The sequence below is a fragment of the Myotis davidii genome, unplaced genomic scaffold (assembly GCF_000327345.1).
Source record: "Myotis davidii unplaced genomic scaffold, ASM32734v1 scaffold461, whole genome shotgun sequence".
Taxonomy (NCBI): Eukaryota; Metazoa; Chordata; class Mammalia; order Chiroptera; family Vespertilionidae; genus Myotis; species Myotis davidii.
In genome coordinates, this window is record NW_006295825.1 from 124,565 (window position 1) to 139,977 (window position 15,413).

Consider the following 15,413-nt stretch of genomic DNA (forward strand, 5'->3'; position numbering starts at 1 on the left):
CTGCCAGGGCCAGGCTACAGGAGAATTCCTCTTTGCCTGCAGCCCAGTTTCCCCACGCCTGGGAACAGGGGACAGATGATCATCAGGTGAGCCTCATTTCAACACAGGCTCTGGGCGGGCGGGAGTATGTCTGACTGTCCAAATCAGCAGCGCATGTCCAGCTCCTGGCCCACAGAGCCTGGTGCCCCCTCACTACCACCAGCAGCTAGGGATGCTTAGTAAATATCTGGTGATTTAAACCATGACAGCACTGAATAAGGTCATTAAGAAATGGGCCACCTCTGAAAGTAGGGCATCAGATAACGACTTAGATCTGCCCTCCAGGAAAGTACGTGCATCAAGACAAAAACTAAAGGCAAGCAGCCGAGGAAGAGAGGGCAGGGAAGAGCCGTGAAACCTTCGAGCTCATGTGGACCTTTGAGAATCTCTTTGGGCTTGTCCTTGTGTAGAGGCGAAGACTGATACCTGGAGACACCAAGCTGATTCCCCCCAAAGTCAGAAGGCCAATCTCCAGCAGAGTGGCCATGGGGCCTGGCCTCAGTGGGAACATCTGTGTGTTCACTCGCTGATTCTACACCTGACTGAACCCGGGAGTTCCGATGATGCTGAAGATGAAGACCAGCGGAGGAGGAGGACCGGAAGAAGTGGTATAAGTTCGGTTCCAGGCGTTGGTGGGATGCGCCGGTGTTGATGCCCAGGGAGCAGCTGGAACCGAGGGTCTCCAGCTGTGAAGGGCGACAGGCCTGGAAGTCATCCCCACAATGACACCCAGGGAGAGAGGGCGTAGTTTGAACTGCAATTTTGATTCAGCCCGGCTGGGTAGAACGAGGTCCGGCACGTGGTTCAGTTTTCCCATCCCTGAACTTAAGGCCGATAGGCAAAACGCAAAAATAAAAAACACAGTGTGGCCAAAGATGACATTCAGAGAGATTCTTGGATCAAAGCCCCTTGGCGAGTACTGTTATTTCACCTCCTCCTGACGGTAACCACTTCCCACATGAGCCCCAGTAAGGCAACCGTGCAGCCCACAAAAGAGATAGAAATATGACCACACTTCCCTCTTACAAACATCTGAGACCACTGGCCCACAGCCGTGGTTAAACAAAGGGTGGGGGGCACCCTGGAGTGGCTGCGGGGCCTGCCTGTCCCCCGACGCGCACTCGCCCTCTGTGAGTGGTGAACTTGGGCCATTAACTTCAGAACTGAAGCTGATCACACAGAACCGGCCGCACACTGGGGCAACTTAGTTCGGTTTCACGCCCAGGCTCACCCGGCCACCACTCCTGGAAACTCAAGAATTTTCAAGGAAAGTAGCTGCCTTGTTTTCAGGCCATGTTCAAAGGTGCCTCTCCGAGGGGACCACACTAACAGGGCAGGAGGACGCGGCCACGTGTTTACTGAACTGTGCAAACCTACTCCCCACCCCCAACCTCACCTCCTGAATCAGCGGTGGTAATAGGTTCTCTTTTTTCAACAATGAAAGCAAAAAGTGCAACTCTCTCAAACAAGCAAAGAAAACAGGCAAACCTCAAACAAACATCTTTAATTGGCTTTGAGATGTTTCCCCGGGGTCCTGAGTGATCCCAGCTCCTATAGGAAAAGAAACGTGAGGCCTTGGGACAGGCTCTGTTTGCTCTGAGCTGGAATGAACAAGCAGGTGCAGACCTGAAGTCAGCTAGTAGCTGACGGCAGCAGGAACACCCCAAGGTATTTCATGTCTGCAGAAAGTTCCAGCAGAAGATGACAACAAACTATATACATCAGCCAGCACGTTGGTTTTAATGACCAAACATATATAGAAATTTTATTTCCTCACCTATGAGCTTTCAGAGAGAGTTTCCAGTAGATCCAAAGCCAGAGAGATGCGGAAAGACACTAGACATCCAAATGAAGTGCACATGGCATTGCAGCTAGACTACCACAAGCACCTTGAGAAATCCTCCCCCGGGGGGCAGGGTGCTCTTGGATCTGCACTGTGCCCCCACTCCCTACTCAGAGGCAAGTCTTTACTCATTTTGTCAACAGGAAAACAAGACTGGTGGAGGATAGAGGCGGACGGCTGACCTGCCTGAAAGGACCTGGCGTAGGTCACAAATGTGTCATCTTCAGGCATCTCCGTTTGTATCCTAGAGCCCCCATTTCCCCCTCTCCCAGAGCTGCCCTGGGAGACTGCTCCCCTCCACCCTGCTAGATGCTCCAAATTGTTTCTCCATCTCAGCGATGAGCTCCATGAGGGCAAGAACTGGTCTCTGACTGGTTTACCACCAGAAATTAGCAGGACATCAGATAAGTGTTCAGTTTACTCAGAGAAGAAGGAAATCAACAAGCAATCAATACATATTAATTAAAATTCCCTAAGTGTCTGGCACTGTGTTAAGTACTAAGTACATAATGTGTCAAAGAAATAGCCTGCATCCTTGACTTCAAGAGGCTTATTCCAATCCATTTTTTCAGCCATTAGCTGCATACAACATAGAAGTGACCAATGAGATACAAAGAGTTTCTGGGAACGGTTTTCTTCCTGGGTGAAGAGCCCCCTCCCCGCCCCCCCTCCCCAGGGCCTTTTCTGCCTCTGCATGCATTTCAGTAAAAAGGGTATAGCCAGGAGCAGCTGCCTCTATCCTTGGACCATAAGGGGTCACACTTGAATAAAAAAAGAGATCAGGCAGAAGATGGTGGAGCAGAACGATAGGAGGCACCCGCGTCCTTGCTGATGCCTGAAACCTTTCTGTCCCCAGGCTTCTTAGGCGAGATAATAAGCCCCCACACTGTGGAAGCTGTTAGTTGGATTTCAAGTTACTTGCAGCCGAAAGCATCCTAAGACAGCAAGTCCGGCCCCTGATACAGAATATCCGCTGCATCAGAGAGGGAAGGGGCCACTGGCTTACTGTGGTACCCGGGCACGAGGGGCCTAGGCCTCCGGTGCAGAGGAGAGGGTGGCAGTGGTGGAAAGAACGGGAACTCTGGGCACAAAAGCAGATTCCAGCCTCATCCACAAGATGGCTTGATCATCGCCATGAAGCCCTGGGCCCAGTTCCCATGCTGACTATCTGGTGAACTGGAACATAAATAAGTAATACTCCCTGCCCACACTCACCCACTCACATGCCTCCTTGGGGCGGGGGCGGGGGGCGGTGAGAAAAAGGGATGGGGTGGTGGGGAGAATGCATTTCGTTCTATTTATAGAACACGGCACAGCCCCAAAGGATGCTGACCAGAGCGCCACTGGATCAGCTGAAGTTCTCCAAGCAAGTGCCAAGTTCGGTTTAAATTTACATTTCGCTTTTCTCAGCCGGTAACCGGTCCACTCCGTCACACCAGCTGCTCTCCCTGCAGCTCATCAGACGGGACCTAACCCACGGTAACAGTGTGGTTGGAGAGCGCAGAGTTAGAGTCCCTCTCCGGCCTCCAACAAATCGTTTGGGGCAAGAGAAGAAGGGTGAGGCTGAGAGGACGGCAGGACAAAGCCTGAGGCATCAAGCAGGAGTGCCACAGCGAGTCTCCCCACGTCTCTGACAGAGAACTCTGCTGGCAGGGGGTTATTTGGGGCCACGTGCTCCACGGAGGCCCTGGCACATTCCATGCATTTACCACAAAGAGAGAGAAAAGGCAGCTTGCTGTTATTTTTAATTCCTTCCTCAACGCCTTCCAAAATTCTTCAGCAGAGGATGATCAGCTAACTCCCACCAGCTCCCAGCCAGTGGGATCTCTGAGGCCTCAGCTAAACTGGAGCAGGGGAGCAGGAGAGGTCAGCTCACAGAAGTCCCCGCTCCCGGCCACTAGATATCATTAAGTTACACTGGGCCCAGTGCCACCTCCCGGGTTTGGAAGGGACATGGATCGGTGAGGATGCAGACATTCTAGAGGCAGTCGAAAGGCCTACCATGCCCTCACCAGCAGCCCCACACCCCCGGACACACGCCACCTCCACCTCTCACCTCTGCCCACTTCCCTTCAGGGTAGCCGCCAGCACAGCCAAATGTTCCCTAACTGGTACTCCAGTTAAGTAAGCGCTAGTGCTAACTGGACTATGTTAGATTATCTCTAAAGCCTCTTCCAGCTTTAAAATACTATGCTGCCAACTTGCTGAAGAACCTTAGGCAATTAATTTCACTGAGAGTAGCAGTACATAATCCTGACAGGCCCTTATACTTTATCAGTGGCATATGAACTGGCTGGTCTAATCCTGCCAGTTACCTTGGTCAGGTATCATGATCCCTGGCACAAAAGTGGGGTGACTTAGGGTGACTGTTGACCCCTGTTTGTCTGGGCAGCTAGGTGGATGGCAATTTTCTGGCCATAATTAATAACAGCAGTGCCCACTTCACTCTTCCAATTGTCCTGGTTTGTTCAGTTAATTACACAGTCACCCTAGATTTTAGAAAGAGCTTCTGAGGCAAACCCAGCTCCATCTCTTATCTTGAGACCTCACGAGGATGAGAAGGGAAGTCCTTTCCTGGGAAACCTGGGGGCAGACAATCAGGGTTGATGCCTCAAAGCCTTGATCTCCTCCCCCCATCAACGGGGCGGCTCCTCATCCCAGAGCGCTGTGATGACTGAAGAAGTTGGTCGCTGGCCCACCGTGGTGTCCGGCATACAGTCGGCACCTGGTCCATGTCACACGTACCAGGATCACCAGGTGAGAGGGCTCAGGTGATCTGCTACAGGTCACCACAACTGACCCAAATCCTGGCTCGGACCCAGCAGAGAGCATCAGCTCACCCAAGCTTCTGGTACCAAGCCCAGACCGTGCACGCCCTGAGTTCCCCCTCCTGTTGAATTTTGTGCATAATTGATGCTTTTTTCTCTGTAAAAACCTGGGTGTGCTCTTGGAAGCCTTAACTCCCTCTCTGTCAGTTTTTAGCAATACCCTAGAGTCATGCTTAGTGAAGAAATAGTAGGGGACACTACAGAATGCTTCATAGTCTGCAAAGTGCTTGTAATGCATAGCTTATCCAAGTGAAAACGTCAATAATCCTACCCAGGGAGGTATTGTTTTCCCCACTTTACGGGTGGGGAAAGAGAGGCTCAAAGGAGTTGGGTGACCTGTCTATCGTCACCAAAGCAGTAAGTGTGGGAACAGGGGGTTGAACTTGGGCCTCCCGGATGTAAACCCAACATTCTCTACCGCAGAGTGATGCCCCTTTCGCAGCAGGTCTCTATCAATATTTTCAAAAATGGCCCATGAACTAGAATTAGGACACAAAACTTGATCTTCTGAAAACCTCTAAACTTAAATTAACAACACCAAAAAAACCTGACTCATACCAGGTAAAGTTAATGGTACCCAATCACTAAATGATCAATATATTTTCTGTTTACTCCCAGTGATAAAATGAATGAATGCCACCAACTTAAACTATTTTTCTCTCTTATTAAGAAATATCATGTATTTTTAATATACTTATTGTATTTGATGAGACTGCAGGAGAGAATTTAGATCTTTTTTGCTGATGGCAGTGTGGTCTGGAAGTGGGAAGCCTGGCCTAGATATTCATCAAAAAAGAAATGAAAAACAGTGACCAGAGACATTCCACAGAGAGGCACTGTGCCAGGCACCGGGGAGACCCAGAGAGAGGCCAAGCCCTGCCCGGGAGGCTGAGGTCCGACGGAGAAGCCCCAGCCTGGGGACACCAGGCATCCGCATGGAGCCCAGCAACACTCCGCTTAATTTCCCAAGGAATCCATGTCGAGAGGCTGGCGTGACTCACGAGCTAATTACCTGAGCACTGGGGCTCCCAGAGTCCTCCTGGCTGTACAACTCGTCTTCTCTCCTGACAGCAAACAAAACGCTATTTTCACCCTGGTCCAGACATAGCCTAAAGCTGTCCACATGGTGGTGTCAGGGATTATGACTCTGACCTGGATAACTCAGGCAGAAAAACCCGCCATTACCGGCCATGGGTGGGGGGAGAAAATGAAACACGAACAGAATAGTGGCTTCGGCCACGCCACTCCCCGCTTTAAAATCTCCTGGCGCTAACAGAGAGGCCAGGTCCAAATGCCAAGCTTGGCCAACCAAAGTCCTTGGCAACATCCTTCTCCAACTCCTCTCTGGCCACTCCCTCTCCCACGTTCTGGCCACCCTGAGCTGCCCGGCCTGCCCCAGACACAGGCCCTGCGTGCTCTGTCTGGCCAGCGCTCCCTGCAGCCTTCACCCCACTCGCACTCCTAGCCATCCTTCAAGGTCTTGCTTGAACCTACCTCCTGGGGGAATCCTTCTGACTCGCCCAGAGATCCGCACTTTCCCTGGGCTCCCAAACAACACTGCGTTCAAACTTTAGGTGGGTTTTCCCCATGAGCCCAGTGTAACTGTGGTCATTGTGTCCCTTTTTGCCTTTGCACAGTGGAGAGGCAGACCTTCAGTTCTGCATCTCCACCTCCTGAAGCCTGGCACAGGGCCAGTGCCCAACGCTTGTATCCAACGAGCAAACACATGATGTTGTCCCGCTCTCCGCTCCACCTCAGACGGGCCGCTGCAACCTGTGTCACCTTCTCCCTCATCTGCATTCATGCTGAGCCAGGTTCAAGGAGAGGGAAAGCAACTCCTCAGGGAGTCCCCGCCATCCTGTCCGCATGCTGCTGCCACGCTGAGAGAACCATGCGGGAAGGGGGCCGTGGGTGAGTCCTCGCACCAGAGTACACGTGAAGGCTCCCATCATATGTCACATTTAAATAGTAGAAAGCCAGGTAACAAGCTGTTCAATAGAATGTGTTCTATTCTCCCATCTTGAAAGATAGCGGGGCCAGGTTTGGAATTCTCTGACTCTGGGTGGCACAATAGAACGTGGACGCTCAGGGACAGCGGACCCCGAGTGCCCGCCCACCCCCAGGGCCATCCCACGCGTAGAAGGGCTTCCTGCACACCCACGCAGACACCACAAGCCCACGTTCCATCTGATTCCTCCGCTCCTCGTAGCCCTGGTCAGCCCACAGTGCGCACACTGTCCGCGGTCAGGGCAACCTTCCCTCAGGCAGATGGGCCTGGGGGAGAGGCCACACAGGACTGGGAAGCAGGCGCGAGACCTCTGGGGCAGGGAACTAAGGGTCAGGACCCAGTGTGGTCTGAGAGGAGGAAGCGAGGCTCTGGAAGGGCCACCCCTTGGCCTCACAGCTCTGCCCCTGAAAAGCAGCGCAGCCCGGGGAGGACCACGGCAGGGCCTCTCAGCCCGCGTCCCCTCTTGCCGGCGCTAAGGGCAGACAAGGGACCATCGTCCACGTCTCGGTGATAGCAGAGCCCTGAGTTTCTGGCACTGCCCATTCTCACTTGCCAGCCAAGCCAGCGGGTAAGGTGGTGCTTCAGGGAAAGCCGGGCCACCAAACACAGCAGCAACAGTAAACATCATCCGCTCGCACACTGACGGGCAGGCTATCGGTGACCAGGGCGTGAGTCACCGCGTTTCTTCTTCAGGATCTTCCCATCCCCCACCCAGGAGCACTGATTCATCAAAGTTTGTTTTCAATACTATTATTTTTAGACAGCCAAACAATTTTAAAACTGGTGATAGAGAAAGGGAGAGGGAAGGGCAGAGCCACCTAAGAATAGGAATTGTTTCTCTGTCAGTAGTCTGCCCAGCCCCAAACGAGCAAGTGGCATGGTTGTGCGCTCTTGGTGCGCATGGGTTGGTGACAGATTCTGTTACTACATAACCAAGGCTCTCCAAATGGTGAGCTCTGAGAGCAAGGGGCTAGGGGGGTGAGGAGGGAGGGCGGTCCCCTATTGGAATTGATTGACACCACCAGTCAAACTCCCCCCTTGAGAGGGAAAAGTGAGTGTTTACTGAGCACCTCCTAAGTGCTGGATCTATCTTATCTCATTTGGGTTGATTGACATGAAGTAGGTGTTCCCATCCCCATATTTTACAGAGGAAGAAACTAGGGCTCAATAAATTGAAGCACGTGAACCCCAAGTGCCAGCCCACGGGCAGACTCAAAACCAGGTCTGTCAGATTCCAGAGCCCTCTGCTCTTTCCTCATGACTGAGCTCTTCCTGTCCCCCCGGGCCCCCCACCTCTGCTCCCCAGGGGTTATTGTAAGAGCCTGTTTGGGTACAGATGGATGGCAACACACAACACGTAAAGGGCAGCAGAACGAACTTCCTCTGCCCTCCCAGACACAGCGAGAAGTAAGGCTGCCGGGAGCCTGCGCGCAGTGAGGCGAAGGGCAGGTTTAGCATGGGGGCGACAGGAAGCCGAGAGAAAAACCCAATTTCCATCCTCCGTGCCTGCTCTCAGCCACTTGTAACTACTCAAAAAGTCCTTTCTGGATCCATTACTCCACATTTGGGCTTAGCCCAGAGGTGATTTTTTAAGGAAAAAATGCCTTTTGGCATTTTTGAGCTGTGACAGCATAAAAACAGACCTTTAAAAAACACACACCCAAAAAGCAGTACTATTTTCAAAAGCCCCGTTGAAGAGAGAAAACGGGTGACACCTCCGAGCTACAACTTGGCCTGGCCGTTTGTGATGCAACACCCAGCGGAGGTGAGCAGGTCGGGGCCTCTGAAGGTCTCAAAGGCAAACCCTGTCCCCATGTTTCTTAAACAGCACTCTCCTTCTCAACCACCCCCCCCCTCCCGCCCTGCCCCCCGCAAAGCAAAGCAGCGGGAGAAGAACTCGCCCGATGTACGTGGGGGAAAGCCATGTGACACAGAAAAGGGACTATTTCCGGAGAAGCGCACTTTTCATTTCCTAGCTGGGGTTTAAACTTGTCACCTCCACGCGGCCTAACCAAAGGCACATGCTTACGCAATCAAGTGTGGCCGTTCCTTATATAGATGCCAGAAAGTAAAAAAAAGGGAAGCTTTCTGGGTAAACTCTGACATATGAGCAAACATTTTCCACAGGTATCCTCTATAATGCCTACCTCTTACATTTTTAGGCATTTGTGGTCATTAGTTTAAGTAAACTTCCTGCTCTGAGAATAGCCAAAAATAGCAACAAAGAAGAAAAATTGCTCACTGCATCTAAAGACACACAGCCTCCACATCTTTATCCTAGGGTTCGGCTATTTTTATATTCCTTTGTAGTTAAATTTCATTGATTCTGACTCACAAGGTAAGGGAGAGGCGTGGAGGAGAGTGGTGGTGTGTGTGTGTGTGGTGGGGAGGGGGGGGGTGAAGGGGGATGACCAAAATTAAAGACTGAATTACAGTTTTATGACTTTCATTTATACAAATGGATTGGCATCTATGTTATAGCTTTATTGCTTTGTATTTATATAAATGGATTGGCACCAGACTGGTGGGGTCTTAGGACATAAACCATTAAGAAAGATTTGTGGTTCGCTGATCAACTGGATTTGTGCCAGGGAAGCTTCTCAGAGGCTCCGACCGAACTGATCCAGCCTATTTCCCAGCTGAGCACATCCGAGGCCCAGAGATAGTAGGTGCCTTGCCCAGGCCACACAGCTCATGAGAAAGAGAACTAAGTCTAGACCAGGGGTGGGCAAACTTTTTGACTCGAGGGCCACAATGGGTTCTTAAACTGGACCGGAGGGCCGGAACAAAAGCATGGATGGGGTGTTTGTGTGAACTAATATAAATTCAAAGTAAACATCATTACATAAAAGGGAACGGTCTTTTTTTTGCAATAGTTTTATTCATTTATACGGGGCCGTATCCGGCCCTTAGCCAATAGTTTGCCTACAGTTGTTCTATCCCCTTCCTCCTCCGCTGTTCACAAAGGGTAATGTTACACACACGCACACACGCACACAGTCTCTTACCCTCATCAGCAGTCAATAAATGGCAGCGCTGGGGGGATTTGGCTCTCTGACATCAAGAAAACAGTACTTACACATTAACTACAGTGAGCACACACCCCGTTATTTCCACTCCACAGAACCTGCGTTGGCTGCCAGTGGACTAGAAGCTACAAGAGGGCAGGGATGTGGCTGCCTTCCTCCGTTCTGTCTCTGCTGCCTAGCACTGCGTTTGGGTGCCCTGGAGGAAATGAAGTGGACAGGCTCTCATGGAATCTTTGTTCTAAAACTTGGACTAGAGTAAAATTAGAAACCAAACTTCTGCAGGGTGGGGTTAAAAATGGCAGCTTCCAGCTGTTTACAGGAACCATTGTGCTTGGAGATGGAAGGCTTCTGGCCGGGAATCTGTCCGTGGTCAACAGATGGTTCCCGGCCCTGGGTGGGGAGGAGCTACTAGTCCCATCCAGGGGTGCACCAACCATGGTGTCTGCAGAGGGCGGGTCCCCCTCCCAGCCCCCTGCATGCCCAGCAGGCTGCCCTCATGAGCACTTCTCTCCCCAGACAACCAAAACTACCAGGTGTGGATTTGGGGCAGGGGGTAGGTTGATTTTTAAAAATAGGTCAACACTTCAAAGGCGATAAGGACAAATGTTAATCAGGACTATTCAGGAGCCTGGTTCATTGAGAAAGGGCATTCCACCTTAGGGAGCATAACTACAGGAAGCTGGGGGGAGGAGGACAAAAAGGTGGGAGAATAAGGTGGGTAATGGGAATAATGTCTGATTTAAATATTTTAAAATTTCTAAATTAATATTAGAAAGGAAGGGAGAGGCAGAGAGGGATAGAAACATCAATGATGAGAGAATCATTGATCGGCTGCCTCCTGCAGGCCCCCTACTGGGGATTAAGCCTGAAACCCAGGCACGTGCCCTGACCAGGAATTGAACCATGACCTCCTGGTTCACAGTTCAACGCTCAACCACTGAGCCACAATGGCTGGGCCGACTGCAATTTTCAAAGCAAGCACTGCTTGGTTCTATCTATGTCTTAAAGGAGCGCATGCAGAGTAACGGCTGTATTGTGTATCAAATGGCATTAAAATCTCCTAAAAATTAACACGTGAAATTTGATGGTCGCTCAGTCCATTAAATCACGTTAATTTTACTTCCATTGTAATAATACAGCAGTTAAAAGTTTATGTTATTAAAATCAATATTTATTTTTCAAAAAAACTCATTTTAATTGGCTTTTTGAATGTGATACGCTTGAGCCAAATTCTTGAGCGTTCATCTTTTTGCATTCTTTATCAGAACTAAGTGATGACTGTATTCACTGACTTTTTTCTATTAGTAGAATCATCATTTAAAACCTCACATCCTTACAAAGACCTTTTAAAATATGTTAGTAAAAGTTCTCACCTCCGTACAGAAACTCAGGCTTAAATAATTTGTTTTTAGCAAGTGTTAAGCAGAGAAATGAAAGGCGAGGTCTCACCAAAACTCTGAAATGCTAAGCACCCACAATCATCTCCAAGTTGTCCACTTTTTATTGACACTCTCTGTTATATTCTGAGCTAATATATCTAAAGTCGCTGTTCCCACCTCGGAAACCTGAATTTCAGGTTTGCAATACTAAGTTACTTTTTACTTCAAAGAGAGAACACTTAACAATGAAGTAAAAGACTGTTCAGGGGTCACCAGCCCTTTGGTGCAAGCCACATGGTAACATATTCATAGCAGAGCTCCCTTTAGCAAAAGCAGAAGGTAAAGATGTCATTCGCTGCCTCATTCTTGCAGGCAACTATCACCATGTAAAGTGCTCATGATCGTAGCGCAGCCCAGAAACTTCCTTCAGAGAATAACTTCCGTATTCCTTTGGGTGTTCACCGCACACGGCCCCCTGCCCCCTCTCCCCACCTCCTCACAGAATGAATGGCCTGCCCCCCATGTCTCCGCAGCTTGTACACCCCTCGGGTGCAGCTCTTGCCCTGTACCTTTGGGCAAGTCTGTCTCCCACTCTAGACAAGGAGCTTCTTGAGAACAGGTGCCCGACCTTGCTCATCATGGTAGATATTGAATAAATGATTAAATAATTTCGTAATGAATGAATGACACCCACAAGAGGCTAAGCATAGATAGCACTTACGTTTGTCAAACTCTCTGGTTTACAAAACACTTCACAATCCTTATCTCATCCTGACTTTACAGGTGCAGACATGAAGGCTCTGAGACATCCAGTGGACTCTTAAGTCCCAACCAGGCATTAAAATGGCAAGATCGCCGAAACCGGTTTGGCTCAGTGGATAGAGCGTCGGCCTGTGGACTGAAAGGTCCCAGGTTCGATTCCGGTCAAGGGCATGTACCTTGGTTGCCGGCACATCCCCAGTAGGAGATGTGCAGGAGGCGGCTGATCGATGTTTCTCTCTCATCGATGTTTCTAACTATCTCTCTCCCTTCCTCTCTGTAAAAAATCAATAAAATATATTTTTTTAAAAAATGGCAAGATCCAGGGCCTGAGTTCTGGGCTTTCTTTCGAGAGAAAAGAGATGGCTGTCATTATTTTGTTTTCTAACAGAGGGACTTCTACAGTATTTAAAAGACTCAGTATAGGTTACCCGCCCCCCACAAAAAAATCCACTCCACACCTATTTCTTCTTTGGCTGGGACTAAGAAAGAAATAGCAGCTAGGCACTCCAGTAACGCCCTATAGGTGTTTCCTTACTGAAGTGTAAGCCCCTCGCAGGCAGGGGCCATCTCAAATTTATCTCTGCATCCTCCCCCATTGCCTGGAATACTGACTCAGACATGAGAGGGCCAACAGATAACCATGAATCAACAAACTCCAACTCTAACATTTAATTAGCAACGGTGAGCAAGGGGCTGTCTGCATGAGCCCAAACATTCACCTCCTGAATGCACCAGAAGTTCCAGGCTCCAAATGTCAAGGGAGCATCAAGTTGATCCTGGGTTCAACCAGGGCTCTGAGCCAGCCCCAGTCAGCTACTCGTCCTGTGGGCCCCTTCCCTTCCCAGCCTGGTGTGTCACTCTCCCAATCAAGGTTAACAAGCAGCCATGGCCATAGGTCTGTCCCCAGAAGTCGGAGAGAGGAGTTTTAACAACGAGGATCTTCCCCTAGGGTGACGGTAGCCTGGGAAAGTCCAGGTAGGTAACAGGAGGAGCTGTGCTAAAAGAGAAGCACAAAAAAGCAGGAGTCGGTGTGTGTCAGAAAGTCCCCCCATGTTCCTCTGGACTTGGTGCTTTGATAGGAGAAAGCCCAAATTCCCTTCCAAACAGACCCAGCCAATAAGCTTGGTCCAGCTCCCCAAACCCGTGCCAAGGCATGGATCCTATCGGGGGAGGCACAAGTTATTGGAATGCATCAGAACAGGCGTGCTAAGTGTGCCTGTCTCCTTCCTGATTGCTGACATAACGTGCACACCCCTCCTCTATCCCTCAGCGGCAAATGGTATGGCTCCATTCTTACAAACTGCCCAGGTAGGTACCTGAAGCTTTCCTCGGGTACTCAAGCAGGTGAGGAGTGAGATGCTGTTATACTACTTGTCTATGTTCTGCCCATCCTGCCAGACCTCAGCGTATCCTGATGGCCCACGTCGGTGTACCTCAATCTCGCTCTCACCACTTCCTTGGCACTGGGCTCTCTTACATTCTTGATATCAATACGCCTGTATCACTCCAGCTCTTCTGATCACAGAGGCAGGTTAGAGCTGGTGTAACAAAGAAGCAGGCATGTGGTCTGGAAGGCCCTAACATACAGCTATAATTGCCAAATGTTACTGTTGCCGCTCATAGTTACATATTAGCCAAAACACGCTTGTTAAAACCTCCTGGGACAGAGGGCTTCTTAAACCCCTAAGGTCCAGCTCTCACAGAGCACTTGGGGGTGCCCAGCGCCCCACCTCTCACACACAGGAGGGTAACTTATAGAAGGCAGTGTGGAGAGAGCAGACAATTTGACAACCAACACAACAATCTACGGGGCTCAGCAGACACACCGGTATCACTAGCGTGAGGCGAGCTAACCACCTCCCCGAGACGTGGCCTTTAGTTGTCTGCCCACGACCAAAACGGCAGCAGCTATTGCCAAGGGAGACAAGGTGACCCAGAGGCGTGGGCACAGAATCCAGGGATGGAAATCCGTCTTGTCTGGATCCACCCAAGCAACGGGATTTCCCTCACTGAGAAAAGATGGAGAAAAAAACCAAAACAACCACAACAAAAAAACTCTGTCTTATTAGTAGGTCCTTGCCAGGCAGGTAGATGTCCCAGTCCTGAGAAAGTGGCGACAGACCAGGGAGCAACTTAACTTGAACTCTCAGAAACACCCAAAGCTTCATATACCTCAGGCCACAGAGAACTCTGGAAGAGGAAAGAGGGGGCCAGGGCTGTGTTCCCCCCAGAGGGCAAACTTCTACTGAGGCAGGGGAGCGCAAGGCCGCTCCTCCAAGCTGTCACCAGCCCAAGACTGAACACTGGCAACCCTCCCAACAAAGATCCACACTGCCCAGCCCTCCATGCCCCCCCCCACCCCACCCCCGCCAAGTTAGCAGTATTTGAGCATTCAACAAAAAAATGTATTGAGAACCTTCAAAGTAAACAGCAGCAGGAGGCAGGAAACAAGAGCACAGTGGGTCAGAGTCCCACAGCTACTCCAACCTGCCTTTCCACCTCTCCCCTCGGACGTTTTCTCAACATTAACTCTGAGATAAATCTTAAGCCCAACCACCTTATCTGGTTTCCACGAGTTACTTTCTCTTTTTAATTTCGTAAAACCATGTGAAAGTGCTCGGTGAACTGTAAGACACTTTGCACAGCTGCTCGTTTTATAACTGATATCATTTTTGTTTTCTGCTTCAAGGCATAAAGCCCTTGTCCTCAATGCACCTGGACAGCTAAGAAGGCCGGTTTCCAACAACCCCCTCCCCTGGCGGGAGCACTGGGACTCGCATTCATCCTCCCACCCGCCCCACCCTCACCAAAGGAAGAACGAAGAATTAAGAAACAGAGCTGGGACCAGAACCCAGGGCTCGCTGACCATCACAGCACACCACCTCCTCTGAAGTCAGTTCTGGCTCCAGATCACACACCCAGAGCGCCCTTCCCAGACAGCACACCGCCTTCCCTCCCCCTTTATTGACTGGATCCACCCAGTTAAAAAAAAATTATTATTTTTTAAGTCAGTGCTCCCACCATATGTGGCATTTATTTCCAGAGGAGGCCTGCCCTGGGCTGCCGGGACAGATGTTGCTTTGTGCCTGCCTGACACGGCTGGCAGCTCTCCTACAGCTGCTCCAAGCAGGTGGCCAAGGATGGAGTCCACTCCTAGCCCAAAAGCAAGGATGACCATCTCTTTGAGGCTCAAGCCCTGGGGACCCTCTACTTATTCCTCTGCAGCCTGGGACCCCAAGAACGCTTGTGCGCGCACACACATACACACGTGCACACACTCCCTTGGTACACAGTCAGACTTTAGAGGAGCTGAGAGGGAGAGACAGGAGGCCAAGGTGCTCCCCCCTCCACCCCAATTTCCAGTGAGGCACAGCTCAGCTAAGAGGAGTCCTGTCGATGGGAGAGAAGTCACTGACCCCTTCTATCAGCCATCTGTGAGCTCCCCCCTGACCGCTAGCGCAACGTGCATTGTAAAGGCGTCCGGACAGATGGCAGAGCGCTTCGGGGAGGAGGGCTCTGCAGGAA

General features: G+C 50.6%; 1 protein-coding gene across 2 annotated transcripts in view; it reads right to left on the minus strand.

Moving 5' to 3' along the window:
- Positions 1-15,413, minus strand: part of SMAD3 (SMAD family member 3) — a 114,682-nt gene that overhangs the window by 98,298 nt on the left and 971 nt on the right. The window lies entirely within an intron of this gene.